Source organism: Oncorhynchus masou, unplaced genomic scaffold (genome assembly GCF_036934945.1).
Source record: "Oncorhynchus masou masou isolate Uvic2021 unplaced genomic scaffold, UVic_Omas_1.1 unplaced_scaffold_2440, whole genome shotgun sequence".
NCBI classification, from domain to species: domain Eukaryota; kingdom Metazoa; phylum Chordata; class Actinopteri; order Salmoniformes; family Salmonidae; genus Oncorhynchus; species Oncorhynchus masou.
The window spans coordinates 1443-25583 of record NW_027008893.1 but is presented as its reverse complement, the minus strand read 5'-3'; the positions used below and the strand labels follow the sequence as shown (position 1 = coordinate 25583).

Here is a 24141-nt window from a genome sequence, read left to right as displayed (position 1 = left end):
TGTCTAGATATTTTCACTAGCGCCAGGACAACACCTATGTCTAGATATTTTCACTAGCGCCAGGACAACACCTATGTCTAGATATTTCCACTAGCGCCAGGACAACACCTATGTCTAGATATTTTCACTAGCGCCGACAACACCTATGTCTAGATATTTTCATAGCGCCGGACAACACCTGTATCTAGATATTTTCACTAGCGCCAGGACAACACCTATGTCTAGATATTTTCACTAGCGCCAGGACAACACCTATGTCTAGATATTTTCACTAGCGCCCGGACAACACCTGTATCTAGATATTTCACTAGCGCCAGGACAACACCTATGTCTAGATATATTCACTAGCGCCGGGACAACACCTATGTCTAGATATATTCACTAGCGCCGGGACAACACCTATGTCTAGATATTTTCACTAGCGCCAGGACAACACCTATGTCTAGATATATTCACTAGCGCCTGGACAACACCTATGTCTAGATATATTCACTAGCGCCGGGGACAACACCTATGTCACAGATATTTTCACTAGCGCCGGGACAACACCTATGTCTAGATATTTTCACTAGCGCCAGGACAACACCAGTATCGAAATATTTTTTTAGATGACAAAAATGAAAACATGGAGCAGACTTAACCTTTTAGTCCTTTAAAAACCTGCTGTGTGTAAAATACTGTGTGCTATAGCTTGGAAAATAAATACTTGGGACTCTGGATGACAACATAGTGATGTTTGTTTAGGACTGTTTTGCTAAAGAACTCCACTTTAGTGTTTTGTTTCCTTATCACGACACTGGTGTCATCCAGGCCTCTAATTTTCAGCAAAACAATGGACTGTGATAGGAAAGAGGCTTACAAATCCCGCTTAGCACACAGCAAACAATGCTACCTCTCTCTGCAGTCAATTCAAGATGTCACCTGTGGGGTGGACACACCTCCCCACCACACCCATATCTGCAACCTTAAAGGCCAACTGCATAGTAGGCAATTATATTCCCAACACAGTACGTTAACATGGACAAGACTAAGTACATGCACCAGCACATTATTTAGATTTATTTTAGGGGCGATGTTTCATTTCACTTTCACATGATGCTTTCTTGGTAAAGCATGTTATAAGATAGCTTCTTAACATTGACAATATGGTCAAACTACCTACAGGACACTGAACAAAAAATATGAATGCAACATGTACAGTGTTGGTCTCGTGTTTCATGAGCTGAAATAAAAGATCCCAGAAATGTTCCATATGCACAAAAAGCTTACTTTAACATTTGTTTACATCCTTGTTAGTGAGCGCTTCTCCTTTTGCCAAGATAATCCATCCACCTGACAGGTGTGGCATATGAAGAATCTGAATCAACAGCATGATCATTATGCAGGTGCACCATGTGCTGGGGACAATAAAAGGCCACTCTAAAATGTGCTGTTTTGTCTCACAACACAATGCCACAGATGTTTCAAGTTTTGAGGGAGCGTACAATTGGCATGCTGACTGCAGGAATGTCCACCAGAGCTGTTGCCTGAGAATTGAATGTTCATTCTTCTACCATAAGCCACATCTAACATCGTTTTAGAGAATTTAGCTGTATATCTAACCAGCCTCACAACTTCGAAGACCATGTGTATGGCGTTGTGTGGAGGCTAGCAGTTTGCTGATGTCAACGTTGTGAACAGAGTGCCCAATAGAGCGGTGGGGTTATTGAATGGGGAGGGCATAAGCTATGAGCAAATTAACACGATTATTGCATTTATCAATGGCAATTTGAATGCAAAAAAATACGCGTGACGAGATCCTGAGGCCCATTGTGATGCACCTTTTTTTTAAAGGTATATGACCAACAGATGCATAGCTGTATTTCCAAATAATGTAAAATCCATAGATTAAGGCCAAATTCATGTCGTATTTCAAATTGACTGATTTCCTCATATGAAATGTAACTCTGCAAAATCTTTGAAATTATTGCATGTTGTGTTTATATTTTTGTTCAGTATACATTATCCAAATTGATACATTTTGTAAATGTCAAACATTTGTTTGTTCTCATCTTTTGGTTGGAAAGATGAAGGGTCAGTGGTGAAGCGTGCAACTGGAGTAACAGCATGTTTTCCCACTACTCTTAATTAAGACTTAGAGGGTCATTCAAGTGAAACTTCCCAGTCTTTCAAGTAAGTAGCTTAAACCTGCAGAACATAAAAACCATGATGTGAAACGTGAAGTCAGTACACCTAAATTTAAACTTGATTTCAGGCATCTAACTTACCTAATGAATAACAAATGACAAGTAACCAAATTTTTTATTTATTTTTAAACAATTAATCAACTGCTAATTCAAAATCAACTTTTTATTTTCTACACTTTACTACATCTTTCTGTCATGGCATGATTCTTCCAACAACAAAGCGACTGTAAATGTTAATCAGCAAAGGCTTTGATACGTGTAATCAATCAATACATAAAACCATAAAAGTACAAGTCCTACCCTTCCCTGTGAGACTAAATCATATCAAATGTATTTATATAGCCCTTCGTACATCAGCTGATATCTCAAAGTGCTGTACAGAACCCAGCCTAAAACCCCAAACAGCAAGCAATGCACATTAGTGGGATCCCTGTTTAATTAAAACTAACACAGCTGGGTTTTGAATTCACAGTTAAGAGAGAGAGAGCACTATAGTGGGCACTAATATTTGATATGTTAACACACAGTATATTATATATACATCACATGAGACTAAGCAGTTAGCCTATTAAAATGTTTATCTGACTCCATAAAGATAATGAATATGTACACAAGACTATGGTTGAGTTACAGTAATAGACAATGAAGAAAGGACTGAGAATGGAATTATAAATATACGTGTATTTAATTCATGGATTCAGCTTAAAGCTTAAATTACAAGGCAATTCTGACATTAAAAAAACGGTTATTTTGAACGCAATATTTGCTGCATACTGCAGTTATACTGCACTGTGACTGCAATCTTTTTTCGTAAGGGCACTGCTGCAACATGACCATAAACGTTGCATCTAAAACGCGCAGTGGATTCTGCACAACATTTCTAACAGGATAACTGATATAACCTAACAGTTATGTCGCCAATTGGATAGAAACCGAGTTTTGGACACCCTATTCCTAGTCCACTCCACTTTGGACCAAGGGCCCGCATAGGGCTGAGTGGAGGGCGTGAAAAATCTCTTCAGTGTAGATTTCCTGTAAATCATTTACATAATAAATAGCCTACTACGGTACTGATCTGTATTCGAATCGTATAATAATAGCCAAATTAAATTTCGAATCTTATTTACAGTAAACGTACAGATGTTTTGTTCAAAGAAAGGTCGTATTTTCTCTCATCGTTCCATTGTAGATTGTCCTACTACTCGATCCGTAGGTTTGTTTCCGGAAATGCTATTGTTTTTTTGTGTATCCTTTTTGCGTTGGCTCTAACTAGCTACCAAGCTAACTGCCATCTCTCATTATCTCTGTTATTTATAATTATTACAATAGCCTCATATACATTAACTGCTGCATCTTATCTCTCCAAATTATATTAACATGTATTACTAGGACAGTCACGAGTCAGACAACAACTTCCAATAGTATCTAGATTTGCTAGCCTGTTAACAGACAGAAGGTTTAGTTTCTAGTATATTTGCTGCAAACGTTAGCTTCCTATCATTTTTTTAGACTCGATCGCATGACTGATTCGCCTGTACAAAAGTAACTAAACGTTACGGATTCGGAACTGTATCTAGTTACACATAGACAGTTTGCCATGATGTCCGAAACCACCGTAACCTTCAGTCTCAGCTCTCCGGAGTCATGGAGACGGTATTCAAGGCTGCTATGTACGAGATCACAAGGCTGGTGGACGATAGCTTCATGAAGGAAGTGTCCCGGAGCCGGGAGCAGGTCGAGTCGCTGAAGAAGCGGCTGCAGTGGTCGGAGAACAGACGTAGGGATAGGGACAAGAGGAGGCCGTATCGGGAAGTGTGCGGACTGTGGAAGAGCTAACGACGAAGCCAAGGAGAGAAGCTCTGGAGCCTCACAGACAGGTATAGAGAGATACATCTAAAGACAGTCTCTCTCTCTCTCTCTCTCATATATATATATAAGGGAACACTTAAACAACACAATGTAACTCCAAGTCAATCACACTTCTGTGAAATCAAACTGTCCACTTAGGAAGCAACACTGATTGACAATAAATGTCACAGTCTGTTGTGCAAATGGAATAGAAAATAAGTGGAAATTATAGGCATTTAGCAAGACACCCCCAATAAAGGAGTGGTTCTGCAGGTGGGGACAACAGACCACTTATCAGTTCCTATGCTTCCTGGCTGATATTTTGGTCACTTTTGAATGCTGGCGGTGCTTTCATTCCTAGTGGTAGCATGAGACGGAGTCTATAACCCACACAAGTGGCTCAGGTAGTGCAGTTCATCCAAGATGGCACATGAATGCGAGATGTGGCAAGAAGGTTTGCTGTGTCTGTCAGCGTAGTGTCCAGAGCATTTGGGCGCTACCAGGAGACAGGCCAGTACATCAGAGACGTGGAGGAGGCCGTAGGAGGGCAACAACCCAGCAGCAGGACCGCTACCTCCGCCTTTGTGCAAGGAGGAGCACTGCCAGAGCCCTGCAAAATGACCTCCAGCAGGCCACAAATGTGCATGTGTCTGCTCAAACAGTCAGAAACAGACTCCATGAGGGTGGTATGAGGGCCCGACATCCACAGGTGGGGTTGGGCTTACAGCCCAAGTCCAGGTCTGGGAGGAGATCCCTCAGGAGACCATCCGCCACCTCATCAGAGCATGCCCAGGCGTTGTAGGGAGGTCATACAGGCACGTGGAGGCCACACACACTACTGAGCCTCATTTTGACTTGTTTTAAGGACATTACATCATAGTTGGATCAGCCTGTAGTGTGGTTTTCCACTTTAATTTTGAGTGTGACTCCAAATCCAGACCTCCATGGGTTGATCAATTTGATTTCCATTGATAATTTTTGTGTGATTTTGTTGTCAGCACATTCAACTATGTAAAGAAAAAGTATTTAATAAGAATATTTCATTCATTCAGATCTAGGATGTGATATTTTAGTGTTCCCTTTATTTTTGGAGCAATATATATATATATATATATATATGACACACACACAGTACCAGTAAAAAGTTTGGACCCACCTACTCATTCAAGGTTTTTTGTTATATTTACTATTGTCTATAACACATATGGAATCATGTAGTAAGCAAAAAAGTGTTAAATAAATCTAAATATTTTAGATTTTAGATTCTTCAAAGTAGCCAGCCTTTGCCTTGATGGCAGCTTTGCACACTCTTAGCATTATCTCAACAAGCTTCACCTGGAATGCTTTTCCAACAGTCTTGAAGGAGTTCCCACATGCTGAGCACTTGTTGGCTGCTTTTCCTTCACTCTGTGGTCCAACTCATCCAAAACCATTTCAATTGGGTTGAGGTCGGGTGATCAGCCTGACTAACCGGTGTCTATATGTAGCCTCGCTACTGTATATAGCCTGTCTTTTTACTATTGTTTTATTTCTTTACTTACCTATTGTTCAGCTAACACCTTTTTGCACTTTTGTTTAGAGCCTGTAATTAAGCATTTCACTGTAAGATCTACTACAACTGTTGTATTCGGTGCACGTGACAAATCAACTTTGATTTGATTGTGGAGGCCAGGTCATCTGTTGCAGTACTCAATCACTCTCATTCTAAGTCAAATAGCCCTATGTAACCGGTGTGAAATGGCTAGCTAGTTAGCGGGGTGTGCGTTAATAGCGTTTCCAATCAGTGACATCACTCGCTCGGAGACCTTGAAGTAGTTGTTCCCCTTGCTCTGCAAGGGCCGCAGCTTTTGTGGAGCGATGGGTAACGGTGCTTTGTGGGTGACTTATTGATGTGTGCAGAGGGTGTCTGGTTTGAGCCCAGGTAGGGGTGAGGAGAGGGACGGAAGCAAAATTGTTACACTTACACAGCCTGGAGGTGTGTTGGGTGTTTGTCCTGTTGAAAAACAAACAAGTCCCACTAAGCACAAAACAGATGGGATGGCGTATCGGTGCAGAATACTGTGGTAGCCATGCTGGTTAAGAGTGCCTTGAATTCTAAATAAATCACAAACAGTGTACCAGTAAAGCACCATCACACCTCCTCCTCCATGCTTCATGGTGGGAACTACAAATGCAGAGATCATCCGTTCACCTACTCTGCATCTCACAAAGACATGGCAGTTGGAACCAAAACTCTCAAACTTGGACTCATCAGACCAAAGGACAGATTTCCACCGGTCTAATGTCCATTGCTCGTGTTTCTTGGCCCAAGCAAGTCTTCTTATTGGTGTCCTTTTAGTAGTGGTTTCTTTGCAGCAATTTGACCATGAAGGCCTGATTCACGCAGTCTCCTCTGAACAGTTGATGTTGAGATGTGTCTGTTACTTGAACTCTGTGAAGTATTTATTTGAGCAGCAATTTCTGAGGCTGGTAACACTAATGATCTCATCCTCTGCAGAAGAGGTAACTCTGGGTCTTCCTTTCCTGTGGCGGTCCTCATGAGAGCCAGTTCCATCATAGTACTTGATGGTTTTGCAACTGCACTTGAAGAAACTTTCAAAGTTCTTGAAATTCTCCGGGTTGACTGATCTTCATGTCTTAAAGTAAATAAGGCTATCTTCTGTATACCCCTACCTTGTCACAACGCAACTGATTGCCTCAAAGGCATTAAGAAGGAAAGAAATTCCACAATTGAATTTTTAACAAGGCACACATGTTAATTCAAATGCACTCCAGTTGACTACCTCAGAAGCTGAGAGAAAGAGTCTGCAAATCTGTCAAGGGTGGCCACTTTTTTGGTTACTACATGATTCCATATGTGTTATTTCATAGTTTTGATGTATTCACTATTATTCTACAATGTAGAAAATAGTACAAATAAAGACCTTTTTCCACATTTCAGGCTTCAAACATAAAGATATAAAACTGTATTTGTTTTGTGACGAATCAACAACAAGTGGGACACAATCATGAAGTGGAACAACATTTATTGGATATTTCAAACTTTTTAACAAATCAAAAACTGAAAAATTGGGCGTGCAAAATTATTCAGCCCCCTTAAGTTAATACTTTGTAGCGCCACCTTTGCTGTGATTACAGCTGTAAGTCGCTTGGGGTATGTCTCTATCAGTTTAGCACATCGAGAGACTGAAATTTTTCCCATTCCTCCTTGCAAAACAGCTCGACCTCAGTGAGGTTGGATGGAGAGCATTTGTGAACAGCAGTTTTCAGTTCTTTCCACAGATTCTCAATTGGATTCAGGTCTGGACTTTGACTTGGCCAGTCTAACACCTGGATATGTTTATTTTTGAACCATTCCATTGTAGATTTTGCTTTATGTTTTGGATCATTGTCTTGTTGGAAGACAAATCTCCGTCCCAGTCTCAGGTCTTTTGCAGACTCCATCAGGTTTTCTTCCAGAATGGTCCTGTATTTGGCTCCATCCATCTTCCCATCAATTTTAACCATCTTCCCTGTCCCTGCTGAAGAAAAGTGGGTATGGTGTGTTCACGGTGATGAGCTGTGTTGCTTTTACGCCAAACATAACGTTTTGCATTGTTGCCAAAAAGTTCAATTTTGGTTTCATCTGACCAGAGCACCTTCTTCCACATGTTTGGTGTGTCTACCAGGTGGCTTGTGGCAAACTTTAAACAACACTTTTTATGGATATCTTTAAGAAATGGCTTTCTTCTTGCCACTCTTCCATAAAGCCAGATTTGTGCAATATACGACTGATTGTTGTCCTATGGACAGAGTCTCCCACCTCAGCATTAGATATCTGCAGTTCATCCAGAGTGATCATGGGCCTCTTGGCTGCATCTCTGATCAGTCTTCACCTTGTGTGAGCTGAAAGTTTAGAGGGATGGCCAGGTCTTGGTAGATTTGCAGTGGTCTGATACTCCTTCCATTTCAATATTATCGCTTGCACAGTGCTCCTTGGGATGTTTAAAGCTTGGGAAATATTTTTGTATCCAAATCTGGCTTTAAACTTCTTCACAACAGTATCTCGGACCTGCCTGGTGTGTTCCTTGTTCTTCATGATGCTCTCTGCGCTTTTAACGGGCCAAATACTTTCGCAAGGCACTGTACATACAGTCGTGGCCAAAAGTTTTGAGAATGACACAAATGTAAATTTTCACAAAGTCTGCTGCCTCAGTTTGTATGATGGCAATTTGCATATACTCCAGAATGTTATGAAGAGTGATCAGATGAATTGCAAAGTCCCTATTTGCCTTAAAATTAACTGAATCCCCAAAAACATTTCCACTGCATTTCAGCCCTGCCACAAAAGGACCAGCTGACATCATGTCAGTGATTCTCTCGTTAACACAGGTGTGAGTGTTGACGAGGACAAGGCTGGAGATCACTCAGTCATGCTGATTGAGTTCGAATAACAGACTGGAAGCTGAATCAACCATTTATCGGATCATCAAGAACTTCAAGGAGAGCGGTTCAATTGTTGTGAAGAAGGCTTCAGGGCTCCGATGAAAGTCCAGCAAGCGCCAGGACCCTCTCCTAAAGTTGATTCAGCTGCGTGATTGGGGCACCACCAGTACAGAGCTTGCTCAGGAATGGCAGCAGGCAGGTGTAAGTGCATCGGCACGCACAGTGAGCTGAAGACTTTTGGAGGATGGCCTGGTGTCACGAAGGGCAGCAAAGAAGCCACTTCTCTCCAGGAAAAACATCAGGGACAGACTGATATTCTGGAAAAGGTACAGGAATTGGACTGCTGAGGACTGGGGTAAAGTCATTTTCTCTGATGAATCCCCTTTCCGATTGTTTGGGGCATCCGGAATAAAGCTTGTCTGGAGAAGACAAGGTGAGCGCTACCATCAGTCCTGTGTCATGCCAACAGTAAAGCATCCTGAGACCATTCATGTGTGGGGTTGCTTCTCAGCCAAGGGAGTGGGCTCACTCACAATTGTGTCTAAGAACACAGCCATGAATAAAGAATGGTACCAACACATCCTCCGAGAGCAACTTCTCCCAACCATCCAGGAACAGTTTGGTGACGAACAATGCCTTTCCCAGCATGATGGAGCACCTTGCCATAAGGCCACTAAGTGGCAGTGTTTTTACAACTAATGCCGGTTTGCCTGAGGCTGATGCCGTGCAGGTGTTTGTACACATGCATATACAAACACTCTCATTCAAATAAACACATACAAGATCACATACATTCATGTTATAGTGCCAGACATGCACACAAACATATAAAGTAGTCATTGCTGTTATGATTTTAGGTGTCCTTGTTGTCATTTTTAATTGTATTATTTTGTTTTATTTGTTTGCTGTTTTCTTCTGTCTTTTCCTTTTTTTCTCTGTAGTTCATTCTCTTGGTTGTTGGTGTTCTGGGGGTTCTTGGGGGTGGGGAATGGAATGAATTGTTTTTTATTTTTATTTTTTTCCGGGGGGGACACGACGACTGTGGAAGGGGGAAAAAAATGTGATAACAACATCAATATTTTGGGTCCATGGCCAGGAAACTCCCCAGACCTTAATCCCATTGAGAACTTGTGGTCAATCCTCAAGAGGCGGGTGGACAAACAAAAACCCACAAATTCTGACAAACTCCAAGCATTGATTATGCAAGAATGGGCTGTCATCAGTCAGGATGTGGCCCAGAAGTTAATTGACAGCATGCCAGGTTGGATTGCGGAGGTCTTGAAAAAGAAGGGTCAACACTGCAAATATTGACTCTTTGCATAAACTTCATGTAATTGTCAATAAAAGCCTTTGACACTTATGAAATGCGTGTAGTTATACTTGAGTATTCCATAGTAACATCTGAAAAAAATTTTTTTATCTAAAGACACTGAAGCAGCAAACTTTGTGGAAATTAATATTTGTGTCGTTCTCAAAACTTTTGGCCACAACTGTACAGTGCATTCGAAAGTATTCAGACCCCTTGACTTTTTCCACATTTTGCTATGTTACAGCCTAATTTATTAAATACATTTTTTCCTCAACAATCTACACACAATATCCCATAATGACAAAAACAAGTTTCTAGAAATGGAATACAGGAATACCTTATTTACATAAGTATTCTGAGGTTTGAAATTGAGCTCAGGTGCATCCTGTTTCCATTGATCATCCTTGAGATGTTTCTACAACTTGATTGGAGTCCACCTGTGGTAAATTCAATTGATTGGACATGATTTGGAAAGACACACACCTGTCTATATAAGGTTTCACAGTTGACAGTGCATGTCATAGCAAAAACTAGCCCTGAGGTTCAAAGAATTGTTCATAGAGCTCAGAGACAGGATTGTGTCGAGGCACAGATCTGGGGGAAGAGTACCAAAACATTTCTGCAGCATTGAAGGTCCCCAAGAACACAGTGGCCTCCATCTTAAATGGAAGAAGTTTGGAAGCACCAAGACTCTTCCTAGAGCTGGCCGCCTGGCCAAACTGAGCAATCATGGGAGAAGGGTCTTGGTCAGGGAAGTGACCAAGAACCCAATGGTCACTCTGACAGTTCCTCTGTGGAGATGGTTGTCCTTCTGGAAGGTTCTCCCATCTCTGCAGCACTCCACCAATCAGGCCTTTATCGTAGAGTGGCCAGACGGAAGCCACTCCTCAGTAAAAGGCACATGACAGCCCACTTGGCATTTGCCAAAAGTCACCTAAAAAAACAAGATTCTTTGGTCTGATGAAACCAAGATTGAACTCTTTGGCCCGGATGCCAAGTGTCACGTTTGGAGGAAACTTGGCACCATCCCTACGGTGAACCATGGTGGTGGCAGGATCATGCTGTGGAGATGTTTTTCAGCAGCAGTGTCTGGGAGACTAGCCAGGTTTGAGGGGAAAGATGAATGGAGCAAAGTACAGAGAGATCCTTGATGAAAACCTGCTCCAGAGCGCTCAGTACCTCAGACTGGGGGCGAAGGTTCACCTTCCAACAGGACAACAACCCTAAGCACACAGCCAAGACATTGCAGTTGTTTCGGGACAAGTCTCTGAGTGGCCCAGCCAGAGCTCGGACTTGAACCCGATCAACATCTCTGGAGAGACCTGAAAATATCTGTGCAGCAACTCTCCCCTTCACACCTGACAGAGCTTGAGAGGATCTGCAGAGAAGAATGGGGAAACTCCCCAAATCCAGGTGTACCAAGCTTGTAGTGTCATACCCAAGAAGACTGGAGGCTGTGATCGCTGCTTCAACAAAGTACAGAGTAAAGGGTCTGAATACTTATGTAAATGTGATATCAGTTTATTTTTAATACATTTGCAAACTTTTCTGAAAACCTTGTTTTGTTTTGTCATTGTGAGGTATTGTGTGTAGATTGATGAGGGGTAAAAAACAATTCGATCCATTTTGAAATAAGGCTGTAGTATAACAAATTGTGTGAAAGGTCAAGGGGTCTGAATACTTTCCGAATGCACTGTATATATGGAGGAATCACTCTGAAGTTTGGCTGCTGTAATGTGTACCTTCCATACTTTGGTGATCACTGACCAGACAGTTGAGTTGTTGGTAAGATGCTTTATTTCCTCCTCTGCACTGATGCGAGGAGACTCCATTATTCACAATTCAGCTTTCCTTTTAGTTGAGATAAATGTTACTCTTTGTTTACCTGTGGCCAGGTGTGGAGAGGGGGCGTGGCCTGAAGCAGGAGAAGGTACTAGGGGAGGAGTGGAGCAGCTGTGGGGGCGTGGCCGAGGAAACAGCCTCGCATGACCTGGAGGAGGCCGATGCCATCAGCCCAAGGAGAACCTCTGAGGTAAGTAGGGGACTGACGAAACACCAGTGTTATAGAACCTTCAGATAAAAATGTACTGTGCAGAACAGATTAGAACTTGTCTTTCAGGAGGAATAGGGGACCATCATGCCAGGTTTATTCATTCACTGCCAGTTTATCCATCGTTTAGTTAGAATCAACTTCTTAATTTCCTTTTGCAGCCCGCAGACGTCGGAGATCAGAAGCTGGACAGCCTGCTGAAAGAGGAGCCTCTCCACAACACTGAACTACAGGAGAGATGGGGCGTCTGCCTGGACGGTGAGTTGTTTACAACAAACACAACAGCCATCTTTATGATGAGAATGAAAAGGAGTAGCTTCTAATATGTTGTCATTGGTATTATAATAAATCAACTTGAAACTCAGTTCAAATTTAGCATTAGTTATTCTACCACAGTTTCTACTATTGCCAATGCCTCTAATGCTAATGCTTCTAATACCTAATGTCTCCTGTGTTCTTCAGGGGCCGACGGTTCAAACGTCTCGGGGCCCAGTAAGAGTTTCAGCGAGCAGGAGCTGCAGCAGTGCCAGGATGACTGGGGGTCTGGTCTAGACCAGGATGCTGAACCATCGGGTCTCGAGGGAGACTCAGTGGACCCCACCGACCCTCTCTACCGCCCCCGCTACAGCATGGAGGAACTGGGGGTCGGCTTTGAGAAGTCTGGTTACGGCAGTAGTGGTAGTGGCGACCATCTTCTAGACATGGAAGGGCTGGATAGGCTTCCTGGTTCTCCGTCTCGTCTGGGAGCGCTGAGCTACGGAGCTGCAGGTCACTACCAGGTGAACCTGGGGGGATCTGAGGGGGGAGACCATCACCATCGCTCCCACACACCTGGCCCCCATCGGAGCCAGAGGGAGCAGGTGGGGTCGCCAATGCCATCCCCCCACCCAGAGGTGGGAAACCTGAACTGCCTATTGATAAACGAGGAGGGGTACCTGCAGGACTCCAGTGTCTTGTACCCTGAACACGGTGTCCCAGAGTCAGGTAGTAGAGCCGGCCACAGGGGGCTAACCGCCATCCACTCTGGAAGCTCAGCCCACAACAACACAGAGAGCCGGTATGATGCTGCTGACGACTTTGGACACTCTTTAAACCTCAGAGATCGTTCACAAGAGCAGGTAACAGGAGGAGGGGAGGCATCATGCCTGCAATCAATGTTCAATGACCTTCCCAGATTCTGGTTCCCTCAAGGCCCACAAGCAGAAACACAAAACTGGGAGATGGTCGAATTCAGGGCCAGGGACTCCATACTCCCGCACTCAGTGCGGTAAGACCTTCACCCAGGCCTGCAACATCAAGGTCCAAGCCGAGGACGCCACCTCTGCAGCCAGTGTGGCAAGGGCTTCACCTCCTTCTCTGACCTGAAGAGGCACACATGCAGCCAGACGGCAGACAAGCCCTACTGCTGCTCTCTCTGCGGGAACAAGTTCAGTCGGCTCTGGAACCTCAAGCTGCACCGACGCATTCACACACAGGAGAAACCCCACCGCTGCACCATGTGCGACAAGAGCTTCACAAGGGCTGACATTTTGAAAGTCCACAAGCGCACCCACACCGGGGAGACCGTACTGCTGCGCTGTATGTGGACTCCGCTTCAAACAACTGAACCATCTGAAGTCACACCAGCACAAACACAGGCCGGATCTCCTGAGCAGAGTGGTGGTCGAGAAAACTGTTTAATTTGACATTGAGAACAATTGTTGGGTTGATCAATTGCTTTTTAATAAGGACATTGAAAATATTAACTGTTGGAAATCCGTGTTAAATAAGAATGTATGCCTTAAATGATAGACTATGAATTGTCTGTCATAATGACCATGTCAACCTAACAAACATTTGAATATAGGGCATTCATGTGCTTATGGGATGGTGTAAGTCTGCCATGATTGTGTTCAAGTGCTTTTGATGTCAGACCAATAAAAAGCTTGCTTACCATTGACAATATGGTCAAATTTATTGTAATTTTTTTATGTTTTGGGTGAAAGGTCAGTAAATCATCAACTCCGGGAACAATATTTTGTCAGTTTCCCACTTGCAATTACGACCTGGAGGGTTAAGGCCAGCCCAGATTTTTATATAAAACACTAAAGTAATAGTTTTATTGAATTCATTGGGCCCTAATCTTTGGATTTCACAACTGGGAAGACGCATGCATGTGTTCGTCACAAAAAAAAAAAAAAAAAATGGGACTCAGGATCTCGTCATGGTCTTTCTGTGCATTGAAATAGCCATTGATAGAATGCAATTAGCTTATGCCTGCCCATAACATAACCCCACCATGGGATACTGTTTGACAAAACTGCACATTTTAAGTGGACATATTATCCCCAGCACAAGGTGCATTTGTGTAATAATTATGCCACACCTGTCAGGTGGATGGATTATCTTGGCAAAGGAGAAATGCTCGCTAACATGGATGGAAACAAATGTGTGTTTAATTTGAGAGAAATACTATTTTTTTCAGCTCATGAAACATGGGACCAACATTTTACATGTTGCATTTATTTTTGTTCATTGTAGTTCAAAACCGCAGAACATTAACACCATGATGTGAACACAGTACACCTACATTTAAACTTGTTAAGGCTTCAAACTTTTCTAATGATAACAAATTATAGCATATAACCAGAATTCATGTTTTAAATACAAATAACCAACTCAGTTTCAACTAAAATAAAACAATTTGTAAAAACATTTTTTACACTTAACTACGTCATTCTCTCGTAGCATGATTCTTCTAAACAACAAAAGCGGCATCAAATGTTTATAAAACAAAAGCTTTGATACTTTTAATTAATCAATACATAAAATAACAAGTCCTTCCCAATCACTGTCAGAATAGATTGGGATCCCTGCCTCATTAAACACTAACACGGCTGGGTTTTGAATTCACAGCAAACGGAGATAACTATTCCCCTCAATAGCTCCTATGACACCCTATCTCGTGCATTACTTTACAAAGGCCTGACACTGTTTCTGGTCCAAAGAGGTGCACTATATAGGGAATAGGGTGTCATTGAATATTTTTCCCCCCGCCATCTATCGGTCTTTGTGTACAGTCTTCAGGTGTTTCTTCAGGTGGCCAGTCTGTTTGAAGCGCTTGCCACACTCGGAGCAGGTATAGGGTTTCTCTCCGGTGTGGACCAGTTTGTGGTTCTTCAGATTATTGTAATCCAGAAATCCCTTCCCACAGTACGAGCACCAGTGTCTCTTCTCCCCGTTATGCCACATCAGGTGAACATTCAGCTCCACCCGCCTCTTGAACCGCTTCACACAGAGGGAGCAGGCAAATGGTTTCTCTCCAGTGTGAACGCGGATATGAGCCTCCAGGTCACGTTGTGTAATTAAGCGTTTGTCACAGATCGGGCAGACGAACGGACGCACCCCACTGTGGACCACCTGCTCGTGCTTAGTCAGGCCGAAGCGGTAGACAAAGGTCTTGCTGCACTGCGGACACTGGTGGCCCCGCTGATCACCGTGGACGCGGGCGTGGCGGTTGAGGCCCTTGAGGTCGGGGAAGTCCTTGCCGCAGGCAGAGCAGGCGAACGGGCGCTTCCCCGAGTGGAGGGAGGCGTGACTCTCTAAAGCAGCGGCGCTGCTCAGGACACGACCGCAGTCTGCACACTGGTTCTTGGCGAGACGTTTCCGTGGAGCCTGGGGAGACTGTTGGAGCTGTAACGGTCCCGGTGGTGACCACATCGGTTGTGATTGGCGGTATCGGCGCGCCTGCTGGAAAGTCCGTGGGCACTGGGGGGACTTTTTGAAGTTAGAGCGAGGGCTGACGGTGACAATGAAGGGGATAGGTTGAGGGGTGGAGGGAGACCGTTTCAAATTTAAAGTCGCCACGGCCGCAGAACGAGGTCTTCCGCGACGAGGGGTGGTGGAAGTAACCTTGAAGGAGTGAGGCTGTGGGTTAGGAGCGGTGGCAGGAGGAGGGTTTGTGTTGTCCCCTGTAACCTGGCGAGGGCTGGTGCGGCGTGGGCTGGAGGCAGCTTGTGGGCTGGGTCTGTATGACCGGCGGCGCTGTGGGTTGGAAGGCAGAAACTGTGTCTGTGTGACCAAGCCTCTTAGCTCTGACCTCAGACCTCTCTGTGAGGCCTTGGTGACCTTTGACCTACTCCTCTTAGCCTGGGCTAACGCCAATAGTCTCTGAGCCTGCACCCAGGTCATGCTTCTCTTCTTGGATTTGGACACACCTCCAACGATAGGTGACTGTCTGGTCAGAGAGGTCACATCAGTGTTAGCTCCTCCCTCTTCCTCACTGATGATGTGGTTACTACTTCCTTGTCCACTAGACTTGTCGTCAGCCGTCTCACCGTTGGCTGTGTCCTCTACTACATCCTGGTCAACGTGAGATTCCCTGGAATTTTCTTCTCCGTTCTCCATCACCTTAGAGTAGTCATGGTCTAGAGGGGTGGTTCTCTCTCCTCTGGGTTTCTTAGCAACCACTGGAGAAGGCATGCTGTCCTGGGGGCGGGGCCTTAAGCGGAGGCGGAGACCGGAGAGGAGCGCTTCACGTCGACTTGACTTTTGCTTGCCGTCTGCCTGGACAACAATCTCCTCCTTATTCTCGCTGGCGGGGGTCGTCTCCGTAGCGACAGACCTTGTCATCACAGCTTCCGTAGATGTGGCAGGGAGGTGAAAGCCTCTCCCCTCATCTTCCTGCCCCTCTTTTTCCTCCTCCTTGTCTTTCTCCAGCCTCGGTGGAGCACATACTCGGGGTACTACTGACAACTGAGCTAAAAACTGTGTCTTAGACATCTGACAGCAGCCAGAGGGTGTGGATCCAGCAGGGGCTGACAGCTGTAGAGGGGTTTCATAAGATGTCTCTGGGACAGAAGGTGACTTTGGGCCGGGCACGGTGGAGGAGTGTTGCACATGCTCAGTGACCAACAACACCTGCTTCTCAGGAGGGCCGGCAGGTTCTGTCAACTCAGTAGGAGATGGAGCGGACTGGACAGGCGTTGGCGGAGTTGCCGTGGCAACACTCAACTTCTCCAAAACTGTAGGCGGTTGTGTCTGTGTAGGTAGTGTGGCCATTGGTCCATCAGGTACAGCTGTAGGCCTAGCTGGTTGTGTTGAGGGCACTGCTATTGGACGAGCTACAGGTAGAACATCTGTGTGGGACTGTGCTGGTCGAGGAGATGGGGATGGACGAGGGGGTACGGGGCTGGGCTGTGTATTCTGAAGAGGGGTTCTGGGTAACCCGGAGATGACAGGTGGCGGGCGCTCTGACGATGCTGCTGTCGACTTCACCGCTACAGTCGACTGGACCACCGTGGTCGTTTGGACAGTTTCTTTTGACAGAGTAGTTACCGTGGACTGGGCCATTACAGTAGACAGGACAGGTGATGTAGACTGGATAGTGGCTGCTGATTGAGGAGATGCTGTCTGGTGTAATGTTGATGGAGACTCTGCTGCTGGTATTACCAGTGACTGCTGTTCTGCTCCAGGGGCCTGGCCTGCACTGGCACTGGCACCTTCTCTGGGTCTGGGCTGGGATGGGCTGAGAGCCTGGGGGGCTCCTGGGTGTCTGGTTCTCCCTGGAGGGGGCCTCTGCTGAGGTAGGCTGGGTGGTGGGAGGCCTTTCCTGGGTGCAACGGTTGACCAGGGCCCTGACGGCTCCAGGTGGGACCAGGGCTACAGAGGGAGGGAGATTGACAGGATGGAGAAAAGTAGAGGGGGAAGTTGTAAGGGAGAAACAGAAAGAAAAAAAGACAGAACAACAGTGGAGAGATTATTATAGATATTATTAGAGCCTGGTTCTCATCCCAATAGTGTTTAATACATTGTAATAAGATGTGTGATTCAGAAGCAGGTCTCCCTAGTTCCTACCTCTGCCTGGTAACTCTCTGAGAGGTTGTCTGCGGACCAGAGTCGGGAGATCTCCCCCCCTCCTTCTTCAGCAGTATGTACCCAGGGGAGTAGTCATCAGAATAGTCTGCCTCCTGGGGGGGGGGGACAATGCCAACAACAGGCTATATTAGTGTCAACATAAACTCTGACAAAGGCTGTTAGGCCCATGTACGTAAGTTTAAATTAAAATAAGAAGATTCCAGCCAGTGCAGTGTACAGGTGTTTCCTTTTCTCTGGGGTCAACAACAATAGGTTGAGCAGAAAGGTGGATGAATTGGGAAGACAGAAAACAGATCGGTCCGTGCTATCCGGGATCTTTAGGACTTCCCTACCCCATTGAAGTTGAAATGTAAAATGGTTAGGTAGGGGTTTAGGACAGGGACGTCCCAACGATCCTTGATAGCACTGACCCAAACCGATCGGAGACTCGGGCTAGGTGGGGACTGTCTTACCCAGTCCACCTCCTGTTTGATCAGCACTAAGGCAGTCTGTGGGTTGCCCTCCTCGTCGTAGGCCCCCTGGTGCAGCTCCGTCCCCTGGTCCTCCTCCCGCCGGTGCTGCTCCCCAGCCCGAGGCAGAGCCTGCGCTGTCAGGACTGGAAATACCAGATCAGGGGAGAGAGAGTGGTTAGTACATACACCTGACATGACATCATGTGTTGCAACACACCGTACCTATAGACCACACCTCTCAAACCCCAGTTTTCTTCTGTGATATATTGTAGTCTGTAGACCTTTGAAAAAAAATCCTACAACTGTTAGCTAAAGATCTAAGCCCATAATCATAAGCCTAATGTATCTACTGCTACTACAATCAATACTACCGCTACTATGGCTGCCGCTGCTACGTGAAAGTGGCATGCACACCTGTCCAGTAGTTTAGAAATATATATTGATGAGAAACTTAAAGGATGACTTGAGACAAATTCATATTCATCTGTGGGTGTTCAAGGAGCCATTGAAACTAGAAGTCCAAAAAAAGTGACAACGAAATGAAGAAAAAAATATATATATTTATTTTTTGTTTGCCCCTACCCTCTGAACAATCCAAAGTTGGTTTGAGGTGACTAGGTCACATGGTCAAGGACTAATTTAAGTTAAAGTAATTTTGTATATGAATATCTATAAACACTGAACAAAAATATAAAACACAACATGCAACAATTTCAACGATTTAGGCGAGTTACAGTTTATAAGGAAATCAGTCAGTTGAAATAATATCATTTGGCCCTTATCTATGGATTTCACAGGACTTGACAGGGTTGCAGCCATGGTGGGCCTGGTAGGGTGGTGGGCCCACCACTTGGGAACCAGGCCCAGCAAATCAGAATTAGTTTTCCCCCACAAAGGGCTTTATTACAGACATGAAACGGAGGAGTACTTCTCAGCTGTCCGGGTAGCTGGTCTCAGACAATCCCACAGGTGAATAAGCCGGATGTGGAGGTCCTGGGCTGGCATGGTTACACTTGGTCTTCAGTTGGACATACTGCCAAATTTTCTAAAACAACGTTGGAGGCGGCTTATGGTCGAGAAATGAACATTAAATTCTCTGGCAACAGCTCTGGAGGACATTCCTGCAGTCAGCATGCCAATTGCACACTCCCTCAAAACCTGAGACACCTGTGGCTTTGTGACAAAACTGCACATTTTAGAGTGGCTTTTTATTGTCCCCAGCACAAGGTGCACCTGTGTAATGGTCATGCTGTATAATCATTTTCTTGATATGCCACACCTCTCAGGTGGATGGATTGTCTTGGCAAATGAGAAATGCTCCCGAACAGGGATGTAAACCAGTTTATGCACAACATTTGAGAAGAACTCACTGTGTGTATTGGAACATTTCTGGGATCTTTTATTTCAGCTCATGAAAACACGGGCCTATCACATTTCAGAAGTTATAAGCAGATTAATTTTGATTTATCTTGTGCATTTTTTTTTACCAAAAAGTTGTTCCATTGTCTGCCCGACAAATTCTTATTGCTCCAGAGAAGCCTTTATACTGACCTTACTGGAGGCTCCATCAGTGGATTTGCCAAGGCACTTGTTGATGCCAAGCTTCATGTTTTCCTGTACTTCACTCAGTGCCTGGACAAAGTATTGTCCAGTGGATGCCTCACATTTCACCACAGCCACAAGCCTCCCATGGAGGGTGTTCGTTACATATCTGACTATGACAGAGCATTGATCTTGTGTTGGAATGTCCTACGTAGTGTCAAACTGGGCTGAAAACACACCAGCTTCCTGGATTTCACTTGCTATGGTGGCCTGCGTTGTGTGTTGGATGGTGGTAATGACGTTATCGATGGTAGTCTTTGATAATAGATTGATTAGAGAGCCTCTGTCCCCTCTTGACCCAGACTCATGCTTTTCTTATCCCTATTGTCTTCGGTCTTACCGCTTCAGCTGCAAAACCTTGACTAACAGTTGAACTGGGCTCAATGGGCTGCGCTCGCTCTCCTCTCTGCTGCCAGTGCCTTCAGGCTAACTAGGCTGAGATGATTGACTGGTAAAGGTGCCAAATTAATAATTTGTTATTTTTTAATATTTGGCTTTATCAGCCTAAAGGGACTTCAACCACTTCTCTCTCCACTTTTCAGCACCTTTAGGTTTTTTCTGTTTGTCCATCCTACTCCACTATGTATTCAAATGTTACCACCACCAGAGATGGGAAAGAGGCAGGGCCCAGGTAAAGTTAGAATGGACTGGAGCAAAAGTAATTGGCTGGGAGAGAGAAGATGACAGATGTAATACCCAACAGCAGTGCCAGTGGGCTGGCAGCCCACTCGCCTGGGCCAATCAGACACACAGCACTTTGTTACTTTTATTTAAGCAGGGGCTGGGGTTATTTATATTCTACGTTGCATCGGCTCCAACTGTCAAGCGGACCCACTGGGAAAACTCCTGGTGCTCCAGATGGCCAGTCCATCATTGACACCTCCACTGTGGGACTCTATAGGATCTCACTAGCTGGTGCAAGGCTCTGCACTCCTCCTTGCTTGTTCTGCCCACTGATGCATTTCCTCCCATTGGAAATGACAGACTCTGGTCTATTTTTTATTATAATGTTAGCCGAGACCAACAACACCAAAACGGACTATACAGCTGCAAGCAGTGAGTGGAGTTCCAAACGGACAGAACTAAACAAGTTAAACGTCTGACATGTGATTCAATGTTTTCCACACACAGCTATGTTTAGCCTACTTGGACACCGCGTCCCCCCACAACGACTAGCCTGAAGCCACAGGGCTTTCTCGCAAACTCCATGTCCCTATGTGAGAGCACTGGGGAAACGAAAGGAAGCAAAAGGGAGTCTGTTGCGCAACTGAAATGTGTCTTCCGCATTTAACCCAACCCCTCTGAATCAGCGCTGCAGGCTTAAATCGACATCAACCGCGCCTTGGTCAAGTGCAGAAGAACATAAAAACGGTAGATTTGTGACACTTTGCAGGGTCTGGGATTTGAATCAGCGACATTTCGGTTCCTGGTCCAACGCTCTTAGTCGCCCCGTGTGAACTGTATTGCGACATTTAGGTTCCTGGTCCAACGCTCTTAACCGCTATGCTACCTGCCGCCCCTTGTGAACTGTAGGTCGGGATTTTTGACCTGGCTACATGTACATCGAACAACACAGCAGTGATCAGTAGGGACGAATGTCGGGTTCCACCCATCTGTGGTCGAGGGTGAATTCCTTATTATTACGTGATTATCGACTTGGAGTCGCCCCTTGTACCACCCGTTGCTTCTCGCCACTATCCAGGCCAAGCAGCCCACATCATCTGAAGTGTCTGGCTAGTTTCGCCTCCAACTTCTCCATACACTGACTTGGCTGAATTACCGCTTGTAACATACACCTGACATGCTGAGTTCTCCAGGGAAGCTATCAGCCTGATGTAGAGTTTACTGGTTACGTTCCAAAAAAGGTGTATATAAATTAAACGTATACATTAAGCAGTTTTAGGAAATATTCTCAGCGTTGAGCCTTCATGCTCAGCTAAATATCTAGGCTATTAAGATGTTTGTTAATTTGAAGTTAGCTTTTGCTAACTAGTCCAGGAGCGTACTCATTCCACCGATTCTGTTGCAAAATGTTTCGGAAACAAACGGGGCGGGAACTACCTGAATTTGTCAAATAGAAACTCGTTTCTTGTAAAACCATGATAAAATTGTGTGGCTGAATGAATACACCCGTTTTCTACTCACCGCATTGAACGCCGATGTCACGTTTGCCGATACGTGACGTTCTTTGACTCGGTCCAGGCACTGCGGTTTGGCGTTCACTTTCACCTGTCGATTTCTTCACATTTTCGAGGGATCGAAGCCTCGATTTGAGGTCCTCGTTCTCTTCTTTTATTCTAGATATTTCGGCTCGCAGTTCCTCAATAGTTTTTTCAAAAGTTTCGTTGTCTCGGTGACTGCAGTATTCAATACACTCTCCATAACAAAGGCGAACTGGGTTTGAAAACATTCTTTCGACATGTTGGCGGCAACCAGTTTCACGTTCGATTATTATGTCCAATGTAATGCACAGGATTGATCAGAATTGGCGGCCTATGTCCGTGACATCATAGTTTCTCTTTCTGTGGACCACTGAGGAGGGTATGATATTAAATGGAGACTGAGTGCAAGATGGCCGACCGCCGTTTTAGGTAAAATACCCACGTTCGCATACGCCGACTCATGGACGGTCCATATCCAGTTTTCATTTGCATCCGGTTTATACAGACCAACATCACATGCGCACTAGCACTCAGGGGGCAGCTCAGATTGCGGTGTTCGAGAGCCACAAAGTAACTGCAAGCGGCTGATCCACAAATTCTGAGTGGTGGGCGGGATAAACCACTTCAGTGTAGATGTTTCTGTCAATTTACTGAAGGATCGATCAAGCTTTTCATTGGTGATCATGTAGAAGTTAATGGCGACGATATATTAGATAAATGTAACAACAATTTAGTCAGAGAAATTATAAACAGGATGTTTACCCCTGCAACAATGTTTCAAAGTCATCTTCATTTGGCAGCGTGCGTGGACTATTGTCTCGTTAAAATACAACTGGGGACTTCAGTGCTTTCAAAATAACAGGGAACTTGGGAAAAAACAGGTGGGGGTAGAGAGACTAGAGTAGTGGGGGCGTTTTTTTGGGAGCGCGCTTGTTTGAAATTGAAAAGTGTCGCGGTAGCTTTTGATAAAGAATAACCTCATAACGACGCAGCTGCATTTCAGTGGGATGTATTGTTGAGCGCTACATCCCGAGGGGTTTGTGCTGATTGTACGGATATTGTGACAGCCGGTTAAATGGCGTACCTTGAGAAATCCAGTACGAGCTTTTGTACCGGATACATTACGTTGTTACAGCTTTCAAGCTTATGGGCATGTGGCAGCAGTGTGTAGGAGGGAGGGTCCTAGGTGTGAGAAGTGTGTAGAAGGGCATGTGGCAGCAGTGTGTAGGAGGGAGGGTCCTAGGTGTGAGAAGTGTGCAGAAGGGCATGTGGCAGCAGTGTGTAGGAGGGAGGGTCCTAGGTGTGAGAAGTGTGCAGAAGGGCATGAGACAGCAGTGTGTAGGAGGGAGGGTCCTAGGTGTGAGAAGTGTGCAGAAGGGCATGTGGCAGCAGTGTGTAGGAGGGAGGGTCCTAGGTGTGAGAAGTGTGTAGAAGGGCATGTGGCAGCAGTGTGTAGGAGGGAGGGTCCTAGGTGTGAGAAGTGTGCAGAAGGGCATGTGGCAGCAGTGTGTAGGAGGGAGGGTCCTAGGTGTGAGAAGTGTGCAGAAGGGCATGTGGCAGCAGTATGTAGGAGGGAGAGTCCTAGGTGTGAGAAGTGTGCAGAAGGGCAAGAGACAGCAGTGTGTAGAAGGGAGGTTCCTAGGTGTGAGAAGTGTGCAGATGGGCATGAGACAGCAGTGTGTAGGAGGGAGGGTCCTAGGTGTGAGAAGTGTGCAGAAGGGCATGAGACAAAGGAATGTGTAGCATTGGGGAAAGTAGTAGTAGGTGTTAATTGTAGTGGTGCCCATGGAGCTGGGGATCAGACATGTCCCGTTCGTGAGAGGCAGGTTGAGGTTTCCAGGGTTAGAGTAGTGCAGAAGTTGTCGTATGCTGAGGCAGTGAAGAACGTAGAGGAAGACGGATCAAGGGGGAGGGATCCTGAGAGGAGTGGTGTGAGTAGTAGATATGTACCAGTACAGAGGGATAAACCAAAAAGTGATATATGTTTCAGTAAGATTGGATTTTTAGCATTTATCGCGATGGTTATCAACTGGACTGCAGGGATGGAACGTAAGTCGCAGACAATTGAGTTTGTGGTGGCAGCTGCAGAGAGGTATTTGGGTGTGAGAGACTTGCCATCAGAAGAGTTACAGGGTGTGTTAAGTGGTAATGTCTCTTTCAGGTTGTTGGCATGAGGTAGGACTAAATATATTTAAATAGTGGAGTAGGGTTGTTTTTTATTGTTATTTTCAAGCAAAGTATAAAGGAGTTG

The 24141-nt window shown here is 45.1% G+C and overlaps 1 long non-coding RNA gene and 1 pseudogene across 1 annotated transcript; one reads left to right on the top strand and one right to left on the bottom strand.

Annotated features, from left to right (window-relative positions):
* The first annotated feature begins 3705 nt into the window (after positions 1–3705).
* On the top strand, positions 3706–13756 carry LOC135533546 (uncharacterized; annotated as a pseudogene).
* A 3615-nt stretch (positions 13757–17371) lies between these two features.
* On the bottom strand, positions 17372–21958 carry LOC135533550 (uncharacterized). Its single transcript, XR_010454548.1, has 4 exons — positions 21874–21958; positions 18127–18269; positions 17654–17766; positions 17372–17458 (listed from the first exon to the last, which is right to left on the bottom strand). It is a non-coding gene; the product is annotated as an uncharacterized LOC135533550 (long non-coding RNA).
* Positions 21959–24141: the final 2183 nt, after the last annotated feature.